Source organism: Cavia porcellus, unplaced genomic scaffold (genome assembly GCF_034190915.1).
Source record: "Cavia porcellus strain 051 isolate PalLab524CR breed Dunkin Hartley unplaced genomic scaffold, mCavPor4.1 scaffold_1, whole genome shotgun sequence".
Classification (NCBI taxonomy): domain Eukaryota; kingdom Metazoa; phylum Chordata; class Mammalia; order Rodentia; family Caviidae; genus Cavia; species Cavia porcellus.
The window spans coordinates 164,095,615-164,110,636 of NW_026947484.1; the positions used below are offsets into that span (position 1 = coordinate 164,095,615).

A 15,022-nucleotide genomic window follows, 5' to 3' on the forward strand; every position below is an offset into this window, starting at 1 on the left:
CCTGGCTGCTGGGATACGTGTTACAGAGTTACATCAGAACCACACCGGCGCACACAGAGGCTGACAGCACTATGCTGAAAAAGCCCAGCATGTATTTTCTCACAATGGTGCCCAGCAGCCTGTGGGCACCCCAGGTAGGGCTGCTCTGGGCTGGGGACAGTGCCTTTCACCAGCCAGGCCGCTCCCTGCTCCACGTGTTGGCCCGGATGCAGATAAAGCAGACTGTGCTGTGGCATCTGGAGGACAGGGACTGTCCTGTGTGCTCATCCACCCCGCGTCCCCTAAGACAGCTGGGCTCACCCTGGTGACCTGTGACTCAGTTAGTGACTGAGGCACCTCAGTTCTCGTCCCCAGGGCTTGAGCTTTTGCACATGGTGCCTTTCAAAACGCAGTAGTCTGCAGAGGAATGGACCAGTGAGCTGGAACCCATTACAGGCAGAGACTTTGTCTTCCCCCTGTCTGTAATCCCCTGGGCCTGGGCCAGAACCAGGCACAAGCAAAGTAGGAACAGCAATTCTTTTGCTCTGAGACCGGGGCTAAACAAAGTGACCTGCTCACAAAAGCAACTGGGAACGGTCACATGGATTCTAGCTCTGCAAGGGCGGTGGCCACGACCTGTCTGGTGCCCTCTCAGCCCCTTCATGGTGTTTTATCAGTAGCTCCAGGAGTGGGAGGTGTCTGACATCATGTTTAAAGTGAATGACCAGGGCCCCCAGATCTTGCCACACAGCACAAAGCTGGTAAGAGAGCCAAGATTTGAACCCAGCTTCTGGATCCCAGCTGTTTGCATAATGAGAAACTAAGGAATAGAGAAAAACACCAAAGTGGACAGAACCACGGTGTCTGAAGCACCGTGGCTTACGGAGGACAGAATCGATGGACATCATGGATTAAGTAGAAGCAGGAGGTTGATCAGAAGGACTCCCAGGCTAGTACCAGTCATAGTCTTCCAATTGCCACCCTCATAGAAGGAAGGGAAGGTAACATTCACTCTGGAAGATTCAGAACAGGATATCTAACATTCTTTAAAATTCCACTTTGTTAAGGTTTTTGTAGTGTTGTTAAGATTCACAATGTATACAGCAAGGCTCCTCTATGACTAGAGGGAAGTTAGTTTAATGAAATCAAATATGCAGGAAACATCTCCTGTTCTTATTAACGACATCAAATACAAACCTCGAACCTTAAATATTCATATAGAAACAAAGCCCTGTAATTAATAGTGAGTGCCCAACAATAACTCTCCCCCAAAGTTGTCTGTTTTCAAACTTAGAACACCCCCTTTCCACAGGTCCCACCAGTCCTCTCAAAGGCCCACACTTCTGAGCTCACGCATCTCAGTTGTACTGAGGTGGCCCGAGAGTGGGGACAGCTCTGAGTCACCAGGGCTTAACAGTCTGGTCAGGCTAGAGAGGGCGAAAGCGACTCAGGGCGTTGGCAGGGAACATTCAGCCAGATCAGCAACAGACACTCACTGCCCTGTGCTGAAAGAGAGGCAAACCAACCAACGAAGGAAGGAGGAGGGGAGCCCGCTGGGATTTCACTGTCCTGCGCTGCAGGCAGCTGGCGACACTTGTGAAGCTCACTCTTTCACATTCTCACTGCTCGAGGGCCTAACTAAGGAAATCAGTGTGCACATACACACACGAGCTCACTCTTCTTTCAAACCGCTAAGAAAAATGACAAGTAGACATCCAAGCATTGCTGGGGAAAACACTGGTTCTTTCTGTCTGAAACATAATCTGGTCGGCCTTACACAGTCGTCTTTGCACGCCACTGCAAAAAGAAGAAAAAGACCCTTAAAAGACCCTTAAACCTGAGCTGGATCCCTCTCTGCCTGCTCTCCAGGCTGGGAGCCCCCACTCCCCAGGGACCACCCAGGACTTCTCCTAGAGCTGAGCAGCACCCCTGGGTCCTGAAGCCCTATAAGACAAAGCAGTCTCCTCCCCAGTGCAGCCCTCTCACAGCTGGAAGCCGCATCCCCTGGCCTGCCCCTTAATGCTCTTGTGCCAAGTGATACTCAGCAAAGATAAAAGCACCAAAACCCTGCACTTACGCCTCCATTTCAATGCTAGTCAAGGCTTAAATGAAGTGTTTAGTGAATGATCACAGTTAAAGAGATTGCTCCCAAGTCCCACTTAGTGGGTCTGGATTGATAATGAAACAGCTACCTCTGTTGTCCACCAGGAATCGCATTAGGTGCGTTAGAGATGGCTCTTCTAACATAACAGAGAAAATCCCAAAATATCACCCTGGGCACAAAATTGTGCAACGCAAACTATAGAAATTGTGGGAAAATGGCCCCAGCTGCACCAAGCAAATTAGAACAAAGACAGGCATCAAAGAAAACCGGTGCTGTCAGTGCTTAAATACCCACCTCCAGCCCACTTGCTGCTTTCCTTGAAAATGACCTGAGATTTGCTGGCTGAGTGGGGGCTGGGAAGTGTGGCCATGTGGGGTTGTTGGGGAGCAGAGGAAGGGGGCTGTGGGAAAAGACGGGCGGGTGTTCACCAGATGTGAACACACACCTGGCTCGGGGTAGCTGGGGTGGGGTCCGAGTGGTGCTTTCTGATAGTTCCGAGTGTTTCTCTTAGGTAAAAATGACCCCCAGTAAATGCAAAATGCATGCAACCCTGAGGGATCAAACCGCTTGGCACAAACATGTACTTTGAAAACCAGTGCCACAGCAGACATGACTGTTGCTGAGCTCACAGGATCTGAGTGAGACTCAAAGGTGCGTGGCATGAAATCCGCTTCCCAGAGAAGGAAGCTGAAGCACAGAGCAGCAGGGTCTCCGGAGGCAGGGGAGCAGGGGCCCAGGTCTGTGGCCCGCTCACGCCCTACTGCTGCTGCGCTGCTGGGGTCTCGGATCTTGAGGATGGAAACACAGATGGGACTCCCGACCCCTCTGTTCTTGCTCTGTCTGCCTGCCTGAGGTGGGGGAGAGTACCTGCACCTTAGTGCATCACAGCCCCGCTTCAGGCTTTGATATGTGCTGCCGGATAATTAGTTGCCTGTGCAGAAATCGTGTTCCTGCTTCTACTCTGTCTGTCTGTCTCTGTCTGTCTGTCTCTCTCTCTGTCTCTCTCTCTCTCTCTCTCTCTCTCTCTCTCTCTCTTTCTCTCTCTCTCTCTCCCTGTCTCTCTCCAAAACTCATCTGTTGAATTCAGCAGGACCCAGCAGACTCCTTAGAGCCTCTACAGCTCCTTTCCAGAAGCCCCTGGGACTCTTTTCCCCACCTCCCCTCCTGGGGCTCCAGTGCCTGCTCCTGGCTGACTGAGGAGACCTGCCCCTGCCCGCTCCCCAAGACCACCGCTACCCAATGGGAGTCTGGGAGAACCACTGCTTTCCAGGAGTCCTTTCCTCCACAGCTCCCCGCTGCCACGAGCATTGAAGCCAGGCTCCCAGCACAGCCTGTGGTGCTGTCTCTGATGTGTCCCCAGATGGCACAGCAAGCCACTTCCCTAACCATCAGAGGTCAGACAGCAAATTGCCTTCTGTCCTCAGCGCCACGTGGCTTCCACCTTCCAGTCGGGTGCTGGCATTGCTCTCTGAGCAAGAATGCATCACCCTGCACTTGGTGAAGCCTATCCTATCCCTCCACCTTCCCTTCCAGGCCTCTTCAACCTGGAAGCCCTCCTAGAGCCCTGACCCCACATGCAGACCAGGAGTTCCCTCCCGGCTGCCCTTGGCACCAATGCACAGCGCCTGGCACAGCACTGAGCACCCTTGCTGAAACCGTTCTACGCCGGTCCCGTAAGAAAGCTCTGTTCAGGAGAGACTGGACTGGGCAATGGATAAGTGAACAAAGCATTTGCATAACATGTGACACAAGAGAGAGCTTCCATGTGGACACTGCATCTGATCCACACGTGTCTTCTTCCAGAGCAAATGGGAACCACACCCAGGATCCACGGAAGTACCCACACAGCCCATTCCATGAGGCCAGGGATGGGAACATCATTCACCCAACTGTCAGGTTCACAGCAAGGACCAGGGCAGACAGAAGCCCCTGGCCTCACAGGGTTCACGTGCCACAGTGGGGTACAGGTGGCAAATCAACACTGGGGATGGCACTGTGGAAAAAGGAAAGAGGAAAAGGGCCCTGTGTGGCCTTGCTGAGCTGCTGTCACCCAAACAGAGACTGGCCGGGTGTGTGATCCGCGTTCCCCTGGGGCCCAGGTAGCAGGACAGTCACTGCAAAGTCGCTGAGGCGGGCTTGTGCCCAGCAAGTTCAGACTCAAGGAGGAGCCCGAGGAGGGTGCGGCCACAGGGTGAGTCAGCTCTCAGTGCCAGGGCAAGGACGTGCCTCCTGCAGACCCACTGTGCACCAGAGAATAGCGTGCTCCACCCAGAGCCACCAGGCCCTGGGAACCTCCACATGGTCACAGAGGTCCCAATGCGGTGGGACCGAGGCCCTGTGCATCCGGATGCAGCCCACAGGTAAAGGTCAGCTCACGCCTCAACCAGACCCCACCGAGAGCAGGGGGGCAATGGCGGCACTGGCCTCCCAGGGCAGAGACATCATCTCTGTGTGTGGACCTGGCCAGCCGCCTCGGCACGGGCATTAGGATCGGCTTCCCGACCCGGCGTATGGAACCGGCAGACAGATGCTTGAAAATGTGTTCTTGCTGGGGAAATTATGTAATAAAGACGAAAGCTTCCCTATTACTTAAAGTAATGAAAACAAAAGCAAGGGTTTATAAGCTTCCCAGCTCTGACCTAAATTTGCTGTGCGTTATTTTCTACATCTCCTTCCACTTTAGAAAACCACTACTAATTGCATTCACATAGCACAGTATCAACCAAACCTGGATTTGGGCTTCCTCCAAGACCACCAGCGGGCTCAAGTTACAGCATGTTTATTACCAGCACTTTCTCTCTCTCTCTCTCTCTCTCTCTCTCTCTATCTCTCTCTCTCTCTCTCTCTCTCTCTCTTTCATGCCAAAGCAGGAATGCTGTTACCTTTTGGGAGTATCAAACAGATAAATGCTTGAAAAATAACATTTTAAAGAAATCTCAAATATATAAATGAGAAAAGTGTGCAGATTTTTTTAAACTCACAAAATAATAAAGGATTTTTAAAAGCGTGCCGTTTATTGGCGGAGCGGGAAGCTTGGGACTAATGGAAAAAACATTTATGAGCTGGGCCCGCATAGCTTTCCTTTTGTGTGCTCCGGGCGCACGCGCTCCTGGCTGTATTCTAGGAAAACTCAGGACTGGGCTGGAAACAGGGAAGGCGGGGAGCTGGGGGCCAATCCCACCGCACCCCGTCTAAGCCCCGCCAAGAACCAAGAACGGGGCTCCGGCCCCCCCGCAGAAGGATGGTTTGTCATTTCACAGCAAGCTCTCTCAGCTCTCAGCTGGAAAAGCGTTCCAGCCTCCATCTTGCTGTCACAAGCCCAGCCCTTGCACCTCAAAGCACAAAACCCAGATGATGTCCCAAAGACTAAAGCACCCAGAAGGTGCATCAGCCTGGCAACTGCGGACTAAGGAGCAGAGCTGCTGGTGTCCAGAGTACAGTCCCTCCAGGCGCCTCTGTCACCAGGAGGCCACCTCCAAACCCCACATACCGTCCTCGCTGACTTCCAACCAAGCAGCACAAGAAAGAGCAGGGAGGTGGCGGGGACAGGGCCAGAGGCTCGGATACTGCTGCTCGCTGCTGGTCACTGCGGGCCGCTGCCCCTCGCCCTGGTCCCCAGCCAAGGGCCTCCTGTGCCTCTCTGAAATTTCCCAGGGAGAAGGTAGAGCTGAGTAGGGGTTCCTCCCAGAGTGACTGGTTCAATCCAACCATCACCTACTGTGTGGATTCTGGCTGAAGGAAGTAATCACGGTATGTCCTCCCATCACACAGGACCAAGAATGAAACCGTACGCAATGGGAGAACTCGGTGCCCCAAGAAAACATTTAAGAAGCAATGGAGATGTAATTCGCATACCTCACCCATCTCAGGTGTACCTTTCGATTGTCAGTTCACAACTTGGTGACTTAGTGTACAGTTCCAGGGCTCTGATTATAGCCCCATGAACATGAGGACTGAAAAAAGTATCAACGACGCAGGAGTGTGATCACTGTGATTAAAGCGTGTCACGTGTGCGTATAAATCTGCCAAAATGAAACCCACTGACCCATGTAACCCATGTGCACTAATTCTTAAAAAATGCACTGGGGAAAAAAAGAACTTGTCTCTCATCCCCGAAACTTCTGGTATCATTAGTAGTCATTCCTTTTCCTACTGCAGTGGGAGCAGACTCCCATTCGCTCTCTAACTGTAACATCTTGCCTGCTCTAGAAACACAGCACACGTAGACCCCAACAGTGTGCATCCAGTGTCCCCCTCCTGCCTGGAACACCATACCTCTGAGGCCTATGTGTGCAGCCTTCCTCTCCCTGCCCTCGCCGAGTCCTAACCTGCTGTAAGGATTTGCCACAGTTTGCTCACTCCTTGGGCGAACATCTGGCCTCCACTTTGGAAACGATTATAAATAAGGGCACTTCAGACGCGCACGTGTCCGTTGTGTGGACATGCTTTCATTTCTTGGGAGTCAGCACCTGGAAGCAAAGCTACAGACGACACGGTCTGTTCATGTTAATTTAAGGACCTGCCGAACTGTTGTCCAGAGTGGTGCACTATTCAGTATTCCTGCGAGCGACGCGTGAGGGTTTGTGTTTCTCCCCAGCCTTGCCGACTTTTCTACCTTAAGCCATTCCATGGTTGCGCAGTAGTCTTACTAGGGTTTCCGTTTACGTGAGGATTTTCAAAAACACTGCGAAATCCTCAGCATACAGTATTGAGAGACATAAAGCAGGATCCAACATTGTTTATGCAGAAAGATCTCACACATGTGCGAGCCCCTCCTTGAACATGAGGACTGAAAAAAATGTCAAACACTGACAAACAACATGAGAGCAGATCTCCCTTCTTTACATGTCATGTGAAATTTTTGTATGAGTAAATATGTGATAAAACATGCTTTAGAAATTAAAGACACTAACACTATGTAGTCAAGCCATTAAGAGTCAGGATAAATACACTCGCACCCCAATCTCTGTTCTTCATTTTGATTCATCCATTCTGCACATTGTTACAAATTTTTGCAAAATTTGGCTTCACTCTGCTTCAAGAATAGTACTTCTGCGATCCCAGCCTGCAGTTCATGGTCCACTCACTCACTACGTTTCTGTAGGACTTACAAGTTTAAGAATGGTTTCTACTTTTTTTTTTTTTTTTGGTACTGGGGATCAAACTCATGACCTCACGCTTGCCAAGCAAGCACTGTGCTACTGGCCCAGTTTCTATATTTTTAAATGACTGGAAAAAAAATCAAAAGAAGAGTAACATTTGGTAACATGTGAAAGTTATATGAAATCTTAATTTCAGTTCTATAAATGTTTATTGGAACGCAGGCCGCAGGCCATTTGTTTCCAAATGGTACATGGTTGCCTTTGTGCTAAGAACAGAACTGAACAGTTATATCGAAAATAACAGTGCATTGCACAGCAGTTTACAGATCATCACACCACTGTGTATACTAGAAAGGTGAGCAGGACAGATAGCGGGAGAGAAAAGAAGGAAATCTCAATGTCCAACAAAAGGGAGTAAGAAACTTCAGTAGGACCCCATGCAATTTGCTACCCAAAGCTGTTCACACTCACAGCTCATGCTCACTCCCACTTTATCTCATTGGATATTTACATAGAAGTTTTGCAGCACCTCATGCAGGGTACAAGCTTACACGAAAGTCATTATTATCTCCTCACTGTGTTTCTTTTCACTTTCCTGCTCTTTTCTACAATAAACACATCCTCAGTTCAGTTTTTAAAAAAACAAAATCAATGTCCCCAGGATACTTACACAGGTAGAATAAAGGAATTCATTCACTGACTAGTGGATTGATACACAGGAACTCTGCAGAGAGTCTCCAGGGCAGAGAGCTCTGCTCACTCAACAAACACCTACTTTGTGTCCACCTGGTCTCGGACATTGTTCCTGGGATCACGGCTCCCTCTGTGAAGGGAACAGATAAGTCCCTGCCTTCACAGACCCCCACGTGTCCCAGGTCTCACTGTCTCTGTGTCCCTGAGTCCCCAAGCATGGATGGCACTGGACGCGGGGCGGCGTCCTGCTGTAGGAGCTGCCGCCAGCTCATTCCCAAGGCCCCAGCACCACATGCTCCGAGGCACATTCACACACTGCCTCTGCCTCCCCAAAGAACGCTGCATCGGACGTGACGCTTCATGAAGCCGCCTGGTATACAAAGCAGGGCACTCCAGATCACCCTGACCAGCGTGATGATGGGGGCTCCCAAGCTGACCCCACTCAGTGGCAGGCACACAGGGAGACAGAAAGCCGTCAGATAATTCACCAGCAGCAAGACTTAAGCTCCTCAGCCCAGCTGGGGTTTTACTTAAGCTCCATTCTCCCTCGGCCAAGCTGACCTGCTGGCTGGGGCTCTTGCCCAGTGTCGGGCCAGGGGGCGATGGGTCTCTCTGTTTTTCTCATAACTGCAGGCCATGCTGGGTTTCAGGCCAGAGGACACACAGCCCAGTGGCTCTGCCTAGGTCCTCAGGGGTTCCTCGTTGATCTAAGCCCCCAAGAGACCTGCGCTCAGTCCAAGGAGACAGAGTTTCCTCTTCCCAGGCCAGGGCATTCATGAGGTCTTGACTCAAAATCAAGGTCCAAGGAGCTTTCGGTTGGCAGAAGTCATTGATCGCCAACGCACAGACTTACTACGGTTTGTTTCCAAGTGCAGCAGTGAAAAGTTTCAGTGATTGCCATGGATACCAGATCCATATCAGGGGTGCAACTGTTTTAAAAGTCTTTAAATCAAGGCCACCAACTCGATCTGAAGAAGGTGAAGCCACTGCCAAATGAATAGGGAGGACAGGTGGTACACGTCTTCTGCATTCAGACCCAGCCACCAACAAGATGTCCCTGGCTCTGTTGGGGTCAGGAACTGGACTCCTGAAGTCATCAAAAGGTAAAGAAAGGGTGCTATGGTGTGTACAGAAATTATGCAGTGGACCATTCCTGACCCAAGCACAATGCGTAGTCTCGGAACTCCCTCTCCCAGCATAAGCTGGAACCTAAAAGGCCCACTGGGACGGCAAGCGGACACACCAGACTCCTCAAGGAGCTTGGGATCAAAGTCCTGAGTTCAGTGCATCGCTGCTTCTTCCCAGCTGCCCTGCCTCAGACACAGCACAGAGCACCTCCATGCCTCATGCTCCCCACCTATGGAACAGTAACAGAAGCACTGATCTTACATAAAGCGTGTCATAAACAGTAAACAAGAAAACACTCAAGAAGCTTTCACGCCATTGCTACAGCACCACTCCCAGCAGGGGACACACCAGGCCCTCATCTGACCTTGGAGTGCTTCTTAAGGTCAAGGCCGACAAAGCCCCTTCTGCCTGCACAACTCACACTGACCTCCACCTGTACACTGCAGAACTGCACAGCATGGCAGCGGAGAGGAAGGGCGACCAGAAGTACTTTCCAGGTGCTGGAGTCCAACGTGCTGATTCTCCCGGGGCAGTTTCCTTCCCCCTGATTTCTAAAATGTCCTCCACACAGGAACAGCATAAAAGCCTGTGACAGTGCGCGACTGTGACCTCGCTTTCCAACGTCAGCCTCACTGAGCCCTGATTCCTCATGACCTGCAGCAGCAGGGAGGTGTACAGAAACAGCTCAGGCGGTTCCAGGGGACCGGAACACCCTAACCTCATCATCTGGGTCTCGGAGCACACCAAATGTTACAATATTCCAAATACTCCCAACATGTCACCTGGCTTAACAGTTCCACCCCGGGTCCTCGCCAACTGGAACTTCAACCAGATGACACCAACCTTTTCATATCTCACCAACGACATCTGACCAAACAAGTTGGAAATTCCAGCATAATGAGTTCACTGCTTTTGCGTTATGAAAAGAAAGAAGTGGTCCAGGTTCAGCCTTGCTTCCTGAAGCCTGGATAGAAGTCTGTGGTAACATTCTTAAGCCACTTTCAGAAGTGGATTATGCCACACATTCAGATGCCTCTGGGACATCAAAACCGCCTCAGTTTCCTCTTTCTTTCTATTATTTTTCCTCTTGGTACCGGGGATTGGACCCAGGGCCACAAGCTCAGTGCGTGCTACATTACCTAGGATGCACTCAGACTTTCCATCCTCCTGCCTCAGCCTCCCCGAGCACTGGAATCACAGGCGTGCATCCCTTTCTTTTCATATGAGCTCTGTTTGAAGGGCTACATATGTTCTGTAAATTTACTCCTCAAGTCATGATGAAAACTTTCGGGCCAGGAAGCTGAGCAGTTCCGCCGCTGTGGTCAAAGCTGGGATGGGAACCGGAGTCCTGGGCACTTTTCGCCCCTCCAGGCCGCCACCCCACACACAGCCCAATCATGGTTTCTCCCTCCCCACGGCCTGTCCTTGTCCCCACAGGCACCCGCCGTGGCCCCCAAGAGCCCACTCAGGTGGCCTCCTTTGCCACCCAGGGGAGGACACCTGTGTGACTCAGCCTGGAAATGCCAAAATCACTGAGTATCTGTGAGGTTTGGTCCCGTAAGAAAGGTCCATGCACACCTGTGCCAGCCCTGATAAGCAGCATGGAGGCCACCTCCTCCCAGGAAGGCCAGGGACCTGGGAGGCCCAGGGGAAAGCCCCGCATAAACACCAGCCAGCCGATGGCTTGAGCACAACACTTGGACTCCTTGTTAAATGTGAACTGGTCATGAGAAACCCTGAAAGCTACAAACCCTTCTTATGAACCTGGGCAGGGCAGACCCTCCCATTCTCTGCAGACCCAACTTGGGGACCCTCAAGGGCAACGGGGCCACTCCTGGAGAAGTGCTGGGCACTTCCTGTGCCTCAATCATCCAGGCTTTGGCAGCTTTGCCTCATTAGTATCCTGCTAAGTCCCCATCTACAGCCTGAAACCAAATGCTCGAAGAGGATTGGGGAAAGCCAGGGACTCACCATAGGCTCCACACATGGCTCTGGGAAGGTATGCTAAGACTCAGGGTGCTCATCTGAAAACTGAGAATGCTAGGAAGTTAATGAGATACAGTCATCAGGAGGCAGTGAGCACTGTTCACAGTGCAAAGCACCTCATGTGTCACCATGTGGATACACTGTGTGTGCATGTGTGTGTGTGTGTATGTGTGTGTGCGTCCTCTATACCACCATCAGCACCTCGCCACTTTATTTCTATCAGATCCTCTATACCACAGAACTCACACGGAAGAATGTCCACCTGGGGCTCTCTCTAAAGACGATGGAAATGTCCCCTTCTTCACAGGAGACCCACAGGCCCAGAATCTCCCCCCTGGTTTTATGCATTACCTATTACCTGCAGGTGAGCTATTGCCACGGAAGAAGTGGAGGCCGGGGGAGGTGTCTGATCAAAGCAAACACATCTTAGGGGACAGACAGAGAGAAGGGGTGAAGCAAGAAGAGTCGGAGTAAACGGTGAGCTCAAATCCAGGTGCCGTCCCTTCCCTCGTGGCTCCATCCCCCATCTCCAGGACACGAGGCAGACTCGGGGCGGACGCTGAGGCCTTGGCTGAGAAAGGCAGGGCTGAGTGATGAGAAGCAGGCAGTCCTCCGAGCTGCACCAAAGCTGGGCAAAGTCTCCAAGTCTGAGCTCTGCTCTCCTAAGACTCAGACCCTGGCCGATCCTGGAAAGCTACCTGGGTATGGACATGGCACACAGAAGGGGGAGACCCTTCCCACACGGCACTATTGGGCCTCACTGAGCTAGAAGGCTTGGGTGTCACAGGTCCTCCTTTGCACGGGGGGAGCTCATCCTTGAAAGCTCATGAAAGCACGGTCTCAGGGCCAATTGCAGAGACTGGACCGGGCAGTGCCAGGTGCTGACCCAACAAAGCCTCGGCACTGGGCACACCAAGCCCTCAAGTCCCGTTATTCCAGGGGCTCTGTGGGGACCCTGCGCTTCTCCTCAGCCTGAGGACAAGGCTTCCAGGTCCAGACCCAGCCAGGGGAAGTCACAAGAGAAAAGGGGCACAGGGCCACAGACTAGGACAGTCCCCATATCACCCGATGCTGTCAAAGTAAACTAAACAAGCACAGTGGGAGGAGAACACGGAGTCCTGGCCTCCGGATAACCCTTCCCTGAGCACCCGGCCCTCGCACACTCGGCCTGGACTAGAAACCCCACACTCCCTGCACAGCCCGGCCCATCCTGACAGGGACGGCCTCTTATTAAAGACAGGCGCGCTTTCATCTCAGCACCAGCGTTTGCTAATTACACTGTACCGGGTCTTGGGCCTCTGCCAAAGAGCAAACAGTGCCAACATTTGTAGACTTCCAACAGGAAATTAAATAACTGCCCTGCTGGAAATATGAACCAATTTATGGTGGTCAGACCTGAATCTTCCAAAACACTGGCATGGTTTATGTGTATCCAGCCCTGGGAACACTGGAGGAAGGAGGTGAGGAGAGATTCATGAAAACTCCACAGAATCTCCAGGGAGGCTTTGCACACGGCCCGCTTCCCAGCCCCAGGCGCATCCTCTGTCTGCTGGAACCTCAGGGCTGACATCAGCGCCCCCGGAAGGAGGGGCTGCCGAAACCACCACCTCCTCGTTCAGGGCAGCCTTCCAGCCAGAAGCCAGGGTGCAGGCAGGCAGGCAGGCAGGAAATGCAGAGTCCACTTCCTCCGAGAGAGTGGCCCGGTTCCGCCCACTGCACTGTGAGACACGGGATCAGAAGCCCAAGGCAGGCAGTGCTTTGCAAACGTCCCCTTAAGGACCCTCACCCACCTCCGTCCTCCCAGGGCAGCAGCACCCGCAGTGCACAGCAAGTGCACCTCTTCTGCTGGCACTGTGACCATCACCTGCTGCCAGGGACAGTGATGGGGAAAGACACAACCCCACCCTCCACGCAGACCCACAGAAGGAACCCTGGTTTGGAAGCAAAATCCCCTTGTGACCAAGGGTGGCATCATGGTGTATAACAGCCACATATTCTCCTCCTCCTTCTCCTCCTCCTCCTCCTCCTCCTCCTCCTCCTCCTCCTCCTCCTCCTTCCTCTTCCTCTTCCTCCTCCTCCTCGTTTTCTTTCCTGACCTCGGAAGGGAAGTGCAGGCCCCTGTTCCCCAGCAAGTCCACACACAGCGGTTAGCCAGCAGCAAGAAACAAAGACAACCAAGGTTCGGAAACAGCAGAGCCGCTTATCCGACATGCACACCATCCAAGGTATAAGGTGCTCAGGTCAGCATGATTATTGGCGTCCCCCCAGCTCCGCCTCCAGATCCGAAAGCCTTGGCCAACAGTGTTTCTCAAATAAAGCAGGCTGGAGGACCCTGGTCAGGCTGTCTCAGGTGACCCAAAAGATCAACTATGGGTTACAGCGCATCTCCAAACACACAGAGGCCAGCAGGCACCCTGCCAGTGCCTGGTGCTTTTTTCTGAAGAGATCAAAGTGGCAGGGGAAAACGGATTCAGTGAGGAAAGGGGCTGAGTGGACCCGAACTCCCAGCCCGGAGGACAGAGACAGTGGCGGCGAAACACAGTGGTCCTCAGAGGCTAGGAAAGGTCCCGGCCTCTGCCCTGGGCCCTTCAGCAGTCCGGAGCCTCCTCAGCAGTCGCCTGAGGCATATGCAACACATCAAGGGGAAGACGGGGAACCTGTTTGAGGGGTCACCCGGGTCGAACATTGCAATGCAAGGCCTGACCTCTAGTCCCCTCACCAAAGGGCATGAAAGGTGCCTGTGTTCGTCGGGGCTCTGGCCGATTTTGTCTGGGGAAACAAAAGCAGATGGCATCTCTGACCCCAGCCTGCCTCAAGCTGCCTCAGTCCCCGAAGGCAAAACGTTCACAGAAACTCCTGGGGCTGCTGCAGCCACCCAAGCAGCTCACAAAGATGAGAGGGAGGACATCAGACACAGGGGAGGCGACAGAGAAGGCCGCTGGGGAGCAGAAAGTCTCGGTGCAAGGCCACATGTCCTGTGAAAGACCAGCGACACAGCCAGGTACAACCATGGGATGCAGCTACACATGAGAACAAGAATAACTCGCGACCTTCAGGAGACACATCTCCCAGAGTAAAAGAAGTAGATCTTCTTTGTTTTCGTCAGGCAGTCCCACCTTCCATGGAGCTGTGGCTCCCAGCTCTTCTGCCAGTCACAGAAGGCCCTGAGGTCCACACAGGTCACACTGGCCATGCACTCCGCCCCCAAAACTGTGGGGCCACACACATCAACCTCTGAAGTCCCCCGTCTGATAACCTGCTCGCTGCAGCCCTGCACGAGGAAGGAGGGCAGTGTGTGCTGAGGTTCACGCCGACTGATGCATGCACACTCTGGAGGACACATGTATTGACCACACCAAAAGCGCTGTGTGTGAAGCTCTAGGATCCGGGTTCCGAGGCCTTCCAGCCCCGACAGGTGCCCAGTGTCTGCGGGCCACTGGGCCCCGGGAGGTCCTCCCTCCAGGGTGACATCCCCAGGGGAGCAGTGCTTGAATGTGTTCCCTTTACCTCCAGTGCTGCTACACAAACACAGAGCCCCAGCTCCCTACAGCTCAAGAGAAGAGCACAGCGGACGGGGTGCCAAGGAGAGGCTGGCACCACGCCCCTCTCTGAGAGCAATTTCGCATTTTCCAAAGGACAGTATTTACACGATTGGGATTTCCACTTACCTCCTTCAATGAAGCCCCCTCACAGATCAATAGCTGCCTCTTTTAGAGGGTGGGCGCTCTGTCCAGCACCTGGAGCAGGGGCTGGTGGAAGGCCATGGACTGGACACACTGGACCTTCACCGGCTGTGTGACCTTAGCAGAAGCCCTGGCGTCTCTGGATTGGTTCCTCCACCTACACCCGGGTCAGGAATCCCTCTCTGGCAGTGGGTGGCCACCAGGGTGGCTGCCAGGACTCAGTAAGGTAATGAAAGTAAAGGTCTTAATAGAGTGCTCGACACCTATAAAGCTTCTCGGAGGGCAGTTATGCTTCTTACAGCACTTTAAACACCCCAGCTATAATCCGAGGCGCAGCCCTGAGAAGT

At 52.7% G+C, this 15,022-nt stretch overlaps 1 protein-coding gene and 1 long non-coding RNA gene across 2 annotated transcripts in view; both read right to left on the minus strand.

The window, feature by feature from the left end:
* Ror1 (receptor tyrosine kinase like orphan receptor 1) overlaps positions 1 to 15,022 on the minus strand; it is a 279,640-nt gene that overhangs the window by 245,624 nt on the left and 18,994 nt on the right. The gene's annotated exons all lie outside the window — the stretch shown is intronic.
* Positions 1 to 15,022, minus strand: part of LOC134478323 (uncharacterized) — a 93,686-nt gene that overhangs the window by 61,392 nt on the left and 17,272 nt on the right. Inside the window, exon 1 of the long non-coding RNA XR_010050904.1 lies at positions 1 to 15,022. This exon is cut by the window's left edge and continues 25,806 nt beyond it; it is cut by the window's right edge and continues 17,272 nt beyond it. This is a non-coding gene — a long non-coding RNA (uncharacterized LOC134478323).